This window comes from Rosa chinensis, chromosome 6 (genome assembly GCF_002994745.2).
Source record: "Rosa chinensis cultivar Old Blush chromosome 6, RchiOBHm-V2, whole genome shotgun sequence".
Lineage (NCBI taxonomy): Eukaryota > Viridiplantae > Streptophyta > Magnoliopsida > Rosales > Rosaceae > Rosa > Rosa chinensis.
The window spans coordinates 50500790-50516738 of record NC_037093.1 but is presented as its reverse complement, the minus strand read 5'-3'; the positions used below and the strand labels follow the sequence as shown (position 1 = coordinate 50516738).

The window sequence follows — 15949 nt, the reverse complement described above, 5'->3', positions numbered from 1 at the left end:
TGCAAGAGGCTTTATTTTGAACTTATTTTGTAAGAGCTTATACAAGAGGCTTTACTTACGTTTATAGTCCATGTTATCAGTTACTTGGTTTTATTCATGATCTTGACAAAACGTGTTAAGAGTAAATACAAGGGCCTATACAAGAGGCTTTATTTTGGACTAGAGTAAATACAAGGGCCTATACAAGAGGCTTTATTTTGGACTATTTCTTGCTTTTGGTTTATGCAGAATTTTTTAGTACAGACTATTGAGTAAATCAAGCATTTTATTCATAAAGTGGCTTTGCGGCCAGAAGCATACAACAGAATAGAGCAATACAGTTTCACATGCGAGGCTACAGACATAAAAGTTCAAAATGTTCGTTGTGGCCGTGTGAGAAGGATCTGGACGTTACCACCCCAGAGCATTCTTCCCCCTACGATCAGATCCTCCTCCCATCTAAGTCGCCGCTGCTGTCATCGGTACTGGAGAAAAAGAGAGCCTTCATTCCCCTTTCTGGGGCCTCTCCTCCAGGCAAGAGTTCGGCTCCAGAGCAGGCGCAACTCACAACCACATCTACCTCCTGGGGTAAATCAGAAAGTGCGTGCCCAGGCCCCAGAGGTAAACCGCGGAGGCAGAAAGGTAAGCCTCAAAATGGCCTTCCTCCCTTCCTCCGTTTGCTCCGTGCGGGCAATCTGAAAAGTTGGACTCCTCAGAAGGTGGTTCTGCCGCGTTAGGAGCGCGGCGTGTTCTTCGGTTTAACTAAGACTGGCAAGTACGTCCAGATTTTCAGTAACCAAAGATACGCCGCCGGACCTGAGATTAGGCCATGAAGCCTAACCAGGTCTTGAGATTAAGCCATGAAGCCTAGGAATCTGTGGCTAAGGGTGAGATCACGGTGGGAAGACTTTAGAAATTGGAGGAAAAGCAACAGGGCTTGCGAGTTTATCTTTGGAAGGAACATGGTGGTTTGGTTATCGCTCTTCTTTGGATGCTGGTATTTATAGGATTGATCTCACACCGTGCGGTAAGCAGTTGAGACGCTTTCAACGCCATCAATAAGATAATCAATGCGGTTAAATGCGATTATCTCGGAAATGGAAGATATTGAAAACGCGTGGGAAGCAGGACGGTCTCCAAGAAAGCAACCGCCCAAAATGGGATTATCTTTTCAACGGTCTTGCTGTTCATTAATTGGCAAACCTTAAATGATATTTGGGCCGAACAAAGCGGGCTGAATATTGTATCTATTAAACATATCCTTATACAAAGTAAGATGGGCCTAAAACAGGAGGCCTAAAGTTTTCGACCCGCATGGGTCAAGCGAAGCAAGTGCTCATCCAGACGAAAGCTAGCGTCGGCAGCAGCGTGCTCTGCTTGTCGAACTGCTTCGCGCGCTTGAGCCAGGTTCTGAGACATCGCTTCTAGCGCCGATAAGGGCTGTTCTATCTGAGGCTCCTCTTGCGCCAGTTGGGCCGTGACCGTCACTAATTGGGCCTGGGCTTCGATTAGTTGGGCTTGGAGGTCCTGAATGTGGGTCCGAAGGTGATTCTGTGAGATCCTTAGATCCCTGACACGAATCGCTTGATCGCCTAGAGAGTCGCGAGATACTTCTACTTGTTGTGCAAGGCCGCGATAGTGAGCCTGAACCTGCCTGGCCTGTGCGGCCGCGGTCGTCCTATCATTGATCCGTGCAGGAAGATTTTGCAAGAGCTCATATATCTCAACAAATTCGTCTTCAGTGATGGCACATTCGCGACGAAGTACCATCAGATACTCTTGAGCTCTGGCAGCTGCGCCCGGCAGTAAAATGTCAGGACCCAGGAGTCGCTGCAGATTGTCCCTCGCTTCATCTGCGACCCTCGGAGGAGCCACTTCGAGTACGCGAACAAGTCTTTCCAGCCTATTAGGAGGCTCAGGAGGAGGAACTTCAGCGATGATATCGGCATCACCGGCAGCAGCAGCAGGGCCTACTTGAGGTTCGACGGTCGGGGCCGCAACCTGTTCGGATAATGCATCCATATCAACACCTATTTCTGGAGTCTGGGGGGCAGGTTCTTGATTCGCCATGCCTTCATCAGCGGGCTCAGCAGGGTCTGCGACAGCGACCTCCTCAGCAGGGACATCACTCTGCAATGAGGGAAGACGGTCAGGTGTACAAAGAAGGACAAGAACTGAGGCATCAATTTTCAATTAAGAATACCTCTGCGACAGAATCCTCGCCTGAGACATTTACTGGCGCGGATTCCTGAGCTTCCTCATCAGGATTGTGATAAGGTGATGCGAGCGCCGGTGGTTGTGTAGCGATCAAATCCTCATGTGGTGCGTCCGGAAGGAGCGCATTCTCTTCCGTTTCATCGGAGCTATCCGCTATGATTTGCACAGGAATAGGGGCTGAGCCACCATCAGTGCTGACAGGAGGTGGAAGATTTTCAGGGCCCACGGGTGTTGGCGCTCGCGAAGCAGTTGTTCCTTGAATGGCAGCCGAAGAACCTTCCCCAGTGTATGTAGATGGTCTGCGACGAACCTGTAAAGGAGAAGGGTATGAGATATGGGCAGAGACAGGGATAATTTCTAACATAGGCTCTTTGCCTCTTACCAGCCGGTCAACCATCGGTTCATCTCCTTCCCAGGGGTCAGCATGAGTATCTGAGCGACTACGCTTGCGGGCTATAGCAGCCACGACCTGGGAGAAGCAAGAGGTTAGCATTCAAATCACAAAGTTGGTCCTGAAGACAAAGGGTTCTTACGGTTTGTAGATCGTCGTCATCAGAAGAGGAAGAAGAACCCTCAGCTGTAGCTTCAGCAAGTACTGCCTTCTGTTTTCCAGTTTGTCCAGCGGCCGGTGAAGCATGGTTTGTGCGGCGGCCAGGGCGCGGCGCATTCCCCTAATACAAACAAGAATGAATAAAGGAACAATGAAGGAGTTTGCAGAGATTAGAGTTGCAGTACTTACTTCTGGAGGTGGTTCACGAATTACGATGCCAGCCTGGGCCGGGCGAGGAGCTCGCGTAGGTCTGACCACTTGGAGGGGTCGAGGCCTGTTGGCGTCTTCAGAAAAGCGAGCGAGCAATTCAATATCAGCGGGGTATGGTTTCCTGAGCTCGCCAAAGAGAGTAGCGAAGAGTTCGTCATCTGGTTGAGTCCAGCAGTTGACAGAGACTTCTCTCCACCAAATCTCATACCCTTCTTCGGTTCCGTCGACAGCCTCTAGGTTTTGGGCCCAATCGGGAAGGTCGACCAGCACGAGCATACTTTGTGCCGGTGGGGGCCCGGAAGGTGGACCGAATCTTCACCAGGAAGTGTTATAATTCCAGGCATCATACAGAGGGACTGGTACCAATTGGACAAGGCCAAATTGGCGGGCGAAATGATTAGGAGCGTAGAGCTCATAGCTGAGTTCCTCGGCAGCAATCCGGATATCTGAACAGGAGATGGCGCGGCGGAACGCCAGGCGAGCGCGGTCAGGATAACGAGGATCGCCAGGGAGGAAGCCATATTGAAGCACAGAAGGGAATCTTCTCCCCAGAATTAAATCACAGTATGGCATGTCGTCTAGCAAGTACAGATAAGAAAAGCATTCAGAATAAGGGGGAGAGGAGTACTTGTCCTCGTGACAAAACCATCGACCTACCAATTGATCGACCGGCGGGGATTGCAGGATATCTTCACGGCGGAAGAATGGGAAGTAGGTCTGGATCCAGAAGTCCAAGATCCAGAAGGGTCCGGAAATGTTGATCTCAAAGGGATGCATCGTCGCTTGGTATAGCATGCGATAAATGGCGCCCAAGACTGGTTGTCCGAGCCCGATGTTGCGGCCATTGTAGAGGGCCGTTGCTAAATAGGTCCAGGTGCCAGTGGGTTTGCAAGAGGAGGTGCAAAATATGAATTTACAGAGCCAATATTCGAGGAAAGCGATTCCTCCGGTCGCATTGTGTTCCCGACTGTAATATGCCAGCCATCTTGGGTATGAACCGCTATGAGCGCTGCGGCCCTGTTGAGCCATGGTCAAAGTAAAGTCGATAGAGTCAAATTGACCATGCACATACGGCTCGCCATCGATGGGAAGGCCAGTGATGGCGAGAATGTCCAACAGGGTAATGCTCATTTGACCAAATCTGAAATCAAATGTGTTGGTGGCGGTATTCCAGAAACAGAGGAAAGCAGCGAGTGGCGAACGATTACCACCGCGAGGAAGATGGAAGCACAGATCAATAGCGTGGGTGATACCTGCAGCATTCCAGCGACCTAGATCTCGCGCCCGCGCCTCGCGATACCAAGAAGTTTCCTGTGCACTGATGGAGGATGGCCAATTCCCTATCTTGGCTCGATGGTTTTGGACACCCTAACCGCTAAAGTCTCCGGGAGTCCTTCGGAGGACTAGAATGGGCCGTCGGACAGGAAGACAATACATAGCGATGGCATCATCTGGGATAACACCTTGCGGTGCTGGGCCTAATCCGGTGTGGTGATCGAAAAAATGAAGGAGTAGGGGTCGGTGAATAGTGGTCTCTAGATGAATGCGAGCACCGATACTGGTGCCCCAGGTCCGAGCAGCCGTTTCGTTCAATTCTTCTTCCTGATCGATGATGATTTTCTTAGGGGGAGCCATTTCTGATTTCGCAAAGAAGATGGAGCAGAGATGGGTTTTTCTGGGTTTAGAGTTTGACGGAGTGTCTGGTGTGACAGGGTTGCGGCTGTACGTTTAAATAAAGAACTTTGTGAGGGAAACGATGTGACAGAAAGCGTTTCACAAATGAAGGGACGCGACCCTCATTAATAGCATCGTTTCAAGCGACCGACGCGTCTTTCTAAGTCCCCTTCAATCAGTTGCATTTTAGCAGGCCTGATTTCGGGGCCTGGGGGCAATGTTTGAGCCCAAAACATAGTTTGGCAAAATCCTTTAGTGGGTCTGAGCCAGTGGGTCGATACTTGCGGCCCAAAAATGGAACTACATGGACTTGGGTTGTGACGCTGCTCATCCCGTGTTTCGGAAGGAGATATCGGCTTTAATTGTATGAAGATATGAGCGCTCGCGAAGGCGTGAAGATATATTTGCAATTAATACGTGCGGGTCCTACTGCTCGCATCCAGCGATCACATCTAGGATTCTAAGAGGCAATTAATCTTGACCTATATTCTAAGCGATAGCAGAGTCAATCTTTTATTACTTACGATAATATCAAAACTATTAAGAGTTTTGATTTGATTCAAGGCCAATAACTGTGGCCTAAAATATAGTATTCCATTCCTATTTGGAAAGTGAATCTGCAGTAGCCTATATATAGAGGCTAAAAACGATACAGAGTGGACTCCTCGAAAATCAATCAATCCCAGCGATTACAAAGCCTCCCCGGAGCAAACCCTCAACCTTGTTGAAACCCGGTGACCGCCCGCCAGTCCTAGTCTCCTCGCGAGCCGACTGTCAGCCTCACCAGATCAACCCGGCGACCGTACTTCCAGTCCCAGTCTCCCCAGGAGCCGACTGCGAGCACAACCGCCACTGTTACTTCCAGCGAAGCAAGGGTAACGCCCTCGCAACCCAGCGAAGCTAAAGTCACGCTTTAGCAAACCCGTGCTTCTCTCAACTTCCCAGTGATTGCTCTGCTTAGTTTACAACACTAAGTATCGATTCGGTGAACGCAAAGAGACCACAACTAAAGCCCTTACCCGCGTAAGGCAAGAAGTCCTTTTCCGAAAGGCAAGAAAAGAACCCTGTGACGAGGTTGGTGCTCTCCTCGTCCACAGCGCTTGAAGAAGAAGTCAGGTCACGGGACTACCCCAACGACTGCACCCCGCGGTGCTGGCACGCCTGCGCAACCACTCGCTCAAAAGAGACTGTTTGCACACCAGCTGGTTTTGGAGCCAAACATTTATTATACCTTACATTGTTCGAGCTAGAGTAAGAAATAATACTTACTTATTTATTCACCGGAAAAGTAGAATATAGAAAGTATAGGACATGCAAAACTCTTTCAACTGTGAAGTAGGATTTGGTTGTTAAGATTCCATTTTATTTCAGTCACTTCTAGTTTCAAAACCTGCCAACTTGTTAATAGTTATCATGTCTAACGGCTCAGAGAGGCAATTCTGGATCCTGGCTGATGACAATTCTTTTGCCACAAACTGCATAGTGGGCAGTGAACCTGGATCAGTGCTGGTACAGGCCAAGGCCATTGTTACAATGGAAACCACTCCCTCTGCTAACCCACTCGATGGAGACCCCAGTCGTTGGTCTAGCAAATCCTTCAAAAGAAATCCTCTGTTTTCTGATTGAGAAGCCAGTAGTTCCCCTGGATGCCTTCCCATCATGATTTCTAATGCCACCACCCCAAAGCTGTATACATCACACTTATCTGTCACTCGCATTGTGAATGCGAGCTCTTCATGCACATTACAATACCAAAATCAACCAAGATTCTTCCATCATATATATACACAGATAAAGCAACAATGCTAAATTAACAAAGTTCTTTTTATTACTATTGTGTCGGTAGAAACGTCTGTATAGTTGAAATACATATAAGTTTACTAAATGAATGATTACCTGGAGCCATGTAACCATAAGACACCGCTACAGCAGTCCAGTTTGAAGAATCCGAGCTCAACAGTCTTGCTGTGCCAAAGTCTGATAGCCATGGCACGAAATCCGCTGTAGTAATATGTTGTTCAGAGTTATGTCCCGGTGAACAATGAGCTCGGAGCAGCCATTGTGCAAGTGAGAAATTGCATGTGCTACATCTTGCACAATTTTCACCCGAGTGTCCCAGCCAAGTATCTCTGATTCACCCTCCACCCCATACAATACCCTTTTCAAACTACCTCTCTCTGCATATTCATACGCCAAATACGAGCACCCCATCCAGGAACAGGACTCATAAAGTTTTATTACATTTCTGTGCCTCACTTCTGTCAAAGATCTTATCTCATTCTCGAAACTCTGGCGAATCAATTCTAGAGAGTTGTCACTAGAATCTACTGACATTCATTTTCTTAACTTCCACGACTTTGCCTCTGCCCAATACAGCCTTGTAGACACTACCAAATCCTCCTCTTCCAATGAGGTATTTTTCATCAAAGTTCTCAGTGGCGGTGATGATTTCAGAAAATGTAAATTTTTCTTCTCTTCTCTTTATTGTTGAATCAAAACTTTCAGCCAGCTCAGGATGATCGCTTTCCCCTAGCTTTGATCTCTTGCAGAAATTAAGGGTCACAGAAATTATGGTCACAATCAACAATAGACCACAAATGGGAACAAGGACACCAAGAAGAATTTTCTTATTGGACTTTTTGGGATCTGAAGTGCATGGAGTTAGTCCCTCTGTTTCTCCACACAAACCACCATTTCCAACGAAAGCATTATCCGGAAGTTTCTTTTGGAAAAAGCCGCCTGTTGGGATTGGACCTGTCAAGCTGTTGTAAGAAAAATCAATGTCGACAAGACTAACCATTCTGGAAAATGTTGATGGGATATTCCCGGAGAGTTGGTTATGCGAGACATTAAGAATCTCCAGCATTATAAGCTTGGCAAGGTTTAATGGTAGTGATCCCGAGAATGTATTGCTGCTTAGGTCCAACAAGTACTGCAGGTGTAGATTACCAATCTCCCCTGGTATTCCACCTGATAATTTGTTGTGGCTTATGTTCAAGCTTGTTAACCTCTCAAACGTTCTAGGGTCGACTGGTAATACCCCTGTAAAATTATTATCAGACAAATCAAGAAACTCAAACCTTGTCAATTTGCCAAGAAACCGAGAAATAACTCCTGTCAAATAGTTCCTGCTGAGACTGAGATTGAACAACAAGCTTAGATTCCCAATGGCAACTGGAAATTCCCCACTGAATTCATTGGAGCCTAGGTTTAGCTTCTGCAATTGTCTTAAATGCCCAAGCTCAGGTGGGATTTGACCAGAAATTCTATTTCCGTCCATTTGCATGTCCGTGATGTTTTTGCATTCTCCCCATCGTGGTGAGAGTTCACCAAAAAATTTGTTCTGCCCATGATAAATTAATTCAAGACTGGGATGGACACCAAATGCATTGGTAATGTTTCCGGTGAATTGGTTTTCATCAAGCCGGACTCTAGACAAAGCTGAACAATTTCTCAACCACTCAGGCAATGTCCCTGTGAAATTGTTATGATTCACTACAAAAGTTTCCAGAGCAAATCTACTACACAGTTCTTGCGGTAATTCTCCAGAGAATTTGTTCCTTGAAAGTCTAACAGTAGTCAAGTTAGGAATGTGTCTGCCAAAATCACTGGGAATGGTTCCCGTTAAATTATTGCTGGACACAGAAAAGAATTGGAGGGTAGTGAGGAGAGAAATGGTGTTTGGCAATTCCCCATCAAGTTTGTTGCTAGAGAGATCCAATTTTGTCAAAACTTGCAAGTTTCCTATGTCTGAGGGAATTGATCCAGAGAAGTTATTGCTGTGCAGATTGAGGATATCATGTCTTTTCGACAGGCCAAGTTCTGCTGGAAGGTTCCCACTGAGTCTATTGTTTTGGAGTTGCAAAGAGATCATTTCAGTCCAATTGGAGACCAGAAGGCAAGATTGGCCCAGTAAATAGATTATCAGATAACCCCAACTCCACCAAGCTTTTAAGATTGGACAAGGATAGAGGCAGTTCCCCACTGAGTTTATTCACAGCCAAGGCCAAATAAGAGAGGTTTGTACAAAGACCAAGGTCAGAAGGGATTGAAGAGTTCAAGGAATTCTCACCAAGGTAAGGTGCTGAAGCTCCCTGAGTTGGCCTACAGAGGATGGGATTTTGCTTTCAAGGGAATTGTTAAACAGGTCAACCCGTTGCAGACCAGATATGAAGCCAATATCTTCAGGAATTGTACCATTGAAGTTGTTTTGTGCCAAATGTAGGTGTTTAAGCTTGGGAAAGTTATATGGCATTGGCCCTTGGAATAGGTTATTGGCATGGTGAGATTGAGATATTCAAGCTTAACCATGTTGGTAACTACCAGTTTCGGTATCTGGCCAGTCAAACGATTTCCAGACAAATCCAGGAAGGTCAAGTTCCTACATTCAGATATAAATTCTGGGAATTCTGAATCCAAATTGTTCAGAGAAAGATCCAGGTATGTTAACAAAGGAAAGCCTGAAAATTTAGACCAGTTAGGAGTGTCTAACTTGTTCCTTCCAAGAAGCAAATATTGTACCTTTTTGAGACTGTCCAGCTGATAGGGAATGGTACCATTAAGATTGTTGTTGTAGAGACTTAGAAACTGAAGCTCCGTTAATTTGCCCATTTCCGCCGGAACTTCCTGTCCAAACAGATTGTTGCCCAAATCCAAGATTGTTAGCTTGCCAAGATTACCAATGGAAGATGGTATAGACCCTGTGAAACTGTTACCATTGAGGTTGAAAAGAAAGAGATCGAGAAACTTGTTGAAATTGAACTGAGTTAGTGTTGCAGTGATGTGAAAGTTTGAGAGGTCAATTTCGGAGACTGCTTTGGTGTTGGGGTCGCAGACAATCGCAGTCCAGTTGCAGAGGTTATTTATGTTTGTGAGGGACCATGAATTGAGAAAAGGTAGTGCATAATCAAAGCTGTTCTTCCAGCTTATGAGAGCTTCAGCCTGTGCTCTTGGTGATGAGGTGGCCTTCAATGGAAGCAGAGAGATTAAGATCGATCGAATATATGAAGGACAAGAAGAAGAGGAGGCTTCTGAACTCCTTTCATGGTTTTGATCAGCTTTAGTGTTATTTCTCTCAGATCAATGAAGAAGTAACAGGTCTGGTTAGTATTCTAAATGTTGGATGAGATTACTAACATTAGCATAGCATACAGAATATGCAAAGAAGAAATGTGGATGGTTACTTTGAAAGTTCAGGTAATTAATTATTGTAATTCATATAGAATATGACTCAGACTCAAGTTTTGTTCTCCAGTATAAATCAATTCCTTTTGGATGACTTAGAATCATCAACATTGAATTTTTCCTCTGGACTCTTGGAAGATGACTTATGGTTGTTGTAAATTGTAATCAAGTTTGTTTCTTTTCTTTCAACATGCTAGCTAAGTAGTCTTCGGTCTTCCTATCATATGCTTAGTGAGGTGTGTGGTTTCTTCGTGATTGTTATTACCTGTTTGTTCCTTATGTATATTATAATTGTTTCTGTCTGAAGCTTGCTATTTTCTATTTTTGGTTTGATGCACTAATTAATAGGCCTAGAGTTTCTACGAAGACTGAAAATTTCCAGAGTTTCCACATATGGGAAAAACCTAAAATGGTACAGTATAAGGATTCTAATGGGTCTGCAATCTTAAAAACAAAGTGAATATGGAAATTAAGCCACCGCTAGTCCTATAATTAACATAATATGTATTCACAATAGTATCTCACCAAGACACTGGCATAGCTAGAGGGTAGCATATATATGATATAATCATGATATGCGTGAACAACATCACATAACTTGAACAAGTTCTAACCTTCTATGTCAGTTTAACAACATATCATTCCCCTCCTGTGTCTCTAAATTTGAAGTTCTAGTTGGACTACTAATTTTCCTGTATGACAACAAATTACCATTTTACAGATAAATCAAGCATACAATAATCTGAATATAAAAACATGCATATTGCATTCCCAGTACTCCCCTTAATTCTCATCAGAACATGAGAAGAATGAAACTTAGAATAAATTCAAACGAAAAAAAATATCACAATATAAGCTGGTCTTGCATAATTTAAAGAGAGAATAAAAAAAGAACAAGAAAAGAACAGAACAGAAAGATATTCCAACAAACCTGGTCTTGCATTTCGTACGAAATGGAGTAAGACGTGACCGTCCACGAAATGAGGCATCACCACTGGTTCCCTCAAATTTGAAAATCATTAACTCGTTTTGTTTAGGAACTCCAGTATGGTTATTCAGAAGTACTTCACCACTCTCTCAAATCCCAAGCATCTTGAACACAACTTCTGGACTTTTAGTTAATAATTTATAACCATACTCTTCTTCTAGGCACTATTTCAAAACACAAGCACTTTTGCCATATATTAGATCTCTCCAAAGGCAAGGGATTCCTCATATTTTGAAATAAAGCAAATAACTGTATCCCTCAAATCTCCAAGTATCTTTATCTCAGCCAAATATTTCACTGGACGTACATATCAATCGACACAGTAAACGTCCTCACATGATTGAGACCAATGTAGCACACCATTGACTAGAGCATGTGTATCAGAGAGCGTCATCGTTTTGGTTGTTTGATTGGATGGTTTTGCACTTTTTGCGGCGGTTGAGGATTAGAGAGCGCCTTGATTTGCATACTGCTCTGCATTTGGGTAAAGATTTGACGGGCAACCTCCTGTATGAGATTGGTTGTATTGATCCATTTTCAGGTGACATTTTGCTTTAATGTTTCGATGCAAGAGTTGGGGCTTTTGGGTTTTAGTTGCTGCTGGTTCCGAAGCGACGAAAGGTCGGGAGGGTTGAATGAAATGGGAAATAGTAATGGCCTGATGGGAGAAACCAGGACTCTGTTTTGGACTTTTGGGGCAAAATGTATTAATTTAAAAAAAAAAAATCAACAAATCATCAGATCCGTTCTTCTAACTCAAAGTCGGATCTACGATTACCAATTTTTTTTTTTTTTAAAAGTCGGATCTACGCGGCGAACTGACTTTCCAATCATTAAAATTGCAAAAGAGGGAGCTTTACAATATCCAGAACACCATGACGTAACAAAGTAGCCACTAAACTAACTATATATGGGCCAAAGAATCGTCGAGTAACTCGAGTCCAAATGCCGACGTACCAACTGAATCACCCTCGAGAAGGAAATACATGAGCTGTAGCCATCTCCACCCATTGATTAGTGAATGCACGTGATTGGGTGACCCTTATGAGTCCCAGTTAAAAATCGTCATCACAATAAGCAATTGTGATATGACGTCATGAGAAAAACACAGTGACCACGTGGGTCGAACTTGTTCTCAGTGGAAAACTACAAAAAACAAAAAGACAAAAGTAAAAGACATGCCCAAACAAGCAAAATTATTTTTAGGCAATGTCTTGGGTAGGGTAGCCAGACCGTTATCAGGTCTGCTAATAAGTGTCAACCGTAGCATGCAACGAGTATTGTCACAATCTGGCTTAGATAATACAGCTCAAGTATAATTTTCTGTTGCACAATTTCGATGAAGATGGTAAAAATTATTAGGTTCTGCTTATGAATTGAAATTGCTATGACCGTACGTAGTGATATCCCTAGTACAGTATATATCTACACGATCTTACTAGAAAGAAAGTTACTTGCGATTCTCATGTCCAAACCTATGAGCATGTTGCAATCAACGAATCCACGGATCTTTTATTTGATAGTCAAGAGTGTCAGACTGTCAGGAAGAGGAGGGGAAAACCTTGAAAGAATCAAGCCAATCCAAGACTTCCTCCGAAGATGGTTCCATCACTTCTAGCTCAGGGTCATACCCTCCTAATCATAGGTACAAGAATTGCAGGGACAGTGACGATGAAGATGAACCATTAGACTATGATGAGGACAGCGATCTCGATGATGATGATGATGATCTTGAGGATGACATTGATGATGATGGTGAACTAGAGTATGAAGATGAAATTGTAGACTCGAAGAGAGGGACACAAGTAATGAATGAGGATGCTGATGGTGCAATGCTGAAAAAGCCAACTGGGTTAAACTACAGTGCTCGTGATAGGAGTGGTTATGTTCATGTTGTGCTCAGTGGCGGATCCAGGATCCGAGACTTGTGTAGACTAATTAGAAGTACACTAATTTTTTTCCAATGTTCTAAAAATCGGCCTAGGCGGCTGACTAGGCGGTGCCTAGGCGCTGGGCGGGGCTTCACCGTTCCGATTAGAGGCTAGGCGATCCTTCTAGGCATTTGGCTTCTCGGCGGCCGCCTAGGATGTATTAGGCGGCATTAGGCGGGCTTTAGGCGCTGGGCGCTGGGCACTTTGCCTTTTTTTTTTTTCCAGACTTCGGTTTCGACTTCGTATAGGAATCTCAGACTCTCAGTTTCAGAGTTTCTCACTCTCTCAGGCAACGACATGGTAGGCCAAAACTCAGAAAATAAAATTGAAGAAGCAATGAAGAAGAAAGGTACTTTCTTGATCGGACGGTGGTGGTTCCGTTAATCAACCAATAAGAGAGAGAGAGAGAGAGAGAGAGAGAGAGAGATTACAGACATTCTTGGAGCTTGATGGTGCTGGGTTTGATTGATAATCTTCAGAAGCGAAGAGCCCAGGCTAAAGTGGTTTGGTTTTTCTGTATTTCTTCTTATGTTTATCTAAATAGTAAATAGTTTAAATATGCTTTGCAGATACGGTCAACACTAATGGATTAAGATCACGCTGGTTTCAAATACAAAGAATAAAAAAATATATTATCTTATAGTATATAAGATAAGAAGTATCTGACATTTGCTTTAAAGTTTAAACCAAAAGAAAGACTGATTCGGTGGGGAGAGAGAGTGGAGATAATTAAGACCAAAGAAAAAAGAAATGTTTTAAAAGGAAAAAAACACACACACACACACACATTAATTAACACTTATTTATTTATATGTGTTATAAAAATAAAATTAATAAAAAAAAGAAAACCGCCTAGTCCCCGCCTAGGCGGGCGCTAGGCCCCGGACTACCGCCCGACTAGCGCCTAGCGTTTTTTAAACCTTGAGAATCACACACACACACACACACACACACACACACACACAACACAACTACAACTAATCATACATTACTATTAGTTACTAACTTGCAGCAGACTTTAATGTCTAATGGATTTAATATGTGCCTCCTTAACATATATATAATTCTAATGGGTTTGTGAAAGGAACACTCATTGTTTAAATAAGACAGACTAAAGAATATAAAGTTAGTAACAGTAACTAGATGGAAAGGGCATCAACACTCAACAACAGTCTCGATATTGTGCATATACCCAGACACTATCACCAAAACTCTAAAATAAAGATTCTCCAATCTGCAACACAAAATGCACATCTTTAAATAAAACTTAATCACAATAGATAAAAAAAAATATATCGTTTGCTCTAAGACTTTTTTCTTTCAAAACCCTAGGAGGCGCGAGTAGGCTTCTGGCAAGAGTATATGCCCGGTCCGACGGCACGCCCTTGCGTAAGTCCAATCGAAGTGCAGGAGTGGTGGTGGCTTCGCTGTCAGGCTTGCATGGAGGCCTTGTCAAGGATTGGCGGCGGCGTTTAGGTGGAAAGCAGGTGGCGCTGATGTTGCTCCACCCTAGATCAAAGCGTGGACAGTGGTCACTTGGTAGGAACGAGTGAGTGGCGGCGAGATATGGTGCAGATGGACTTGGATCGGATTGGTTTGCTTCGATCTAGTTTGGTTTGTTTGGAGTAATCCCGTCGAGTGGGGTGGTTTGGAAGAGTAGCAATGCTTGTTGGTGTGATGGGGAGGATGGAGGGATGGAGGCCCAGCCTGCGTGCGGCGGGTATTCATCCGATGATCGGCCGGTGGAGGTGGTTCGTGCAAGATGGTGATGGGTTGATACGTACAGTCTACATCGTAGGCTTGGTCCTGATCTTAGGCTTAGGCTTTGGTCCAGAAATGTCTTTATTTTATTTATTTTAAGTTTTATTGCTTTTTATTTTTAATAAGATGTGGCTTTATGCCAGCAATAAATCCCTGTCAGTTTATGGTAGGGCGCAGTGGGCTTGGTCCAGGTATGCACTCTCAGTGTGCCTTGTCTTGCCTAGTGAGGCGGCGAGTCGTTTATTTGATCAAATGGACGCAACCTCCTAGTGGCAGGATGAAATGAAGTGTCACCGGATTTGTTTCCGTGCGGCAACATAGTAGGAAAATTGTGCTATTTGTAATGATGTTTCTTCGTGATAGAGTAATCTTTTCGTTATGTCACTGCTTTGTCAAAGCAAATAAAGTAGTCGGTTGTGCACTCTTTGCTAGTTGATGCTTGTTAGAATACATAGATTTAGTGGAGACTCGTGGTATTATTTCAGGTTGTTCTCCTGACACTTATTGTAATATGGGCTTCAGGCTTTTTATCAAAGCAAATAGAGTAGTCGGTTGTGCACCCTTTGCTAGTTGGTGCTTGTTAGAATACATAAATTTAGTAGGGACTCGTGGTATTATTTCAGGTTGTTCTCCTGACACTTATTGTAATATGGGGTTCAGGCTTTATGTTCCCTCCATGTATTCTGCAATTTCATTAATCAAGGCTTGAGGGTAGCCGCACCAGCCCATTTTCAAAAAAAAAAAAATAATAATAATAAATAAATAAAACATAATCAGAACATAATCAAAGGAGAGAGTGAGAGACCCAAAACCGATAGCCGCAAGCAAATCCAATAGTAAGCAGTACACAAACAAACCCAAAACCGATAGCCCCTAAACAAACCCAACAATCCCAATCCTCAACTTATACACAAAACTCAAAAGCCTAACTCACAATTACATGGAGGGCCAAAACTCCTCCAGAAACCCAGGTAATACTCCAGTCTTTCGAATTAACTCTGCAAGAAGCCAAGAATTTCTGAAAATCTGCAATGTCAGTTGAAATGGGAAGCTCAAGTGAAATGGAATCAACCAGAGGGCAACTAATGTAATACGCCTAATACCCAGAATCAAAACATAACTGGTCAAGTGACTCAAGTCGGCAATAATCAACTCAATATCTAGAATGGCAGAATCACAACAGCAAGTCAGCACTTCACGGCGATTTCCGAAGGCAGTTTGTGGGAGTATTCAATAGTTCAACTCACTTTAACTAATCAAGCAGTGCCAGCCACTGACCTAGACTACTTGAGAGTTGAGAGTTGAGATTTGAGAAGTGAGCTACTGTGGTTGGCCGCCTGGGGGAGTACGCGACTTTTACATATATTTTTTTCTTCTTCTTTAGGTATGGGCTGAAGGTAGATATATATACTTAGTGGTTTTTGGCCTAAAATATTGTCTAGGCTTGATCCCATA

General features: G+C 43.8%; 1 pseudogene; it reads right to left on the bottom strand.

Annotated features, from left to right (window-relative positions):
- Nucleotides 1–5876: 5876 nt before the first annotated feature.
- LOC112171513 lies at nucleotides 5877–11813 on the bottom strand (annotated as a pseudogene).
- Between the last annotated feature and the right edge of the window lie 4136 nt (nucleotides 11814–15949).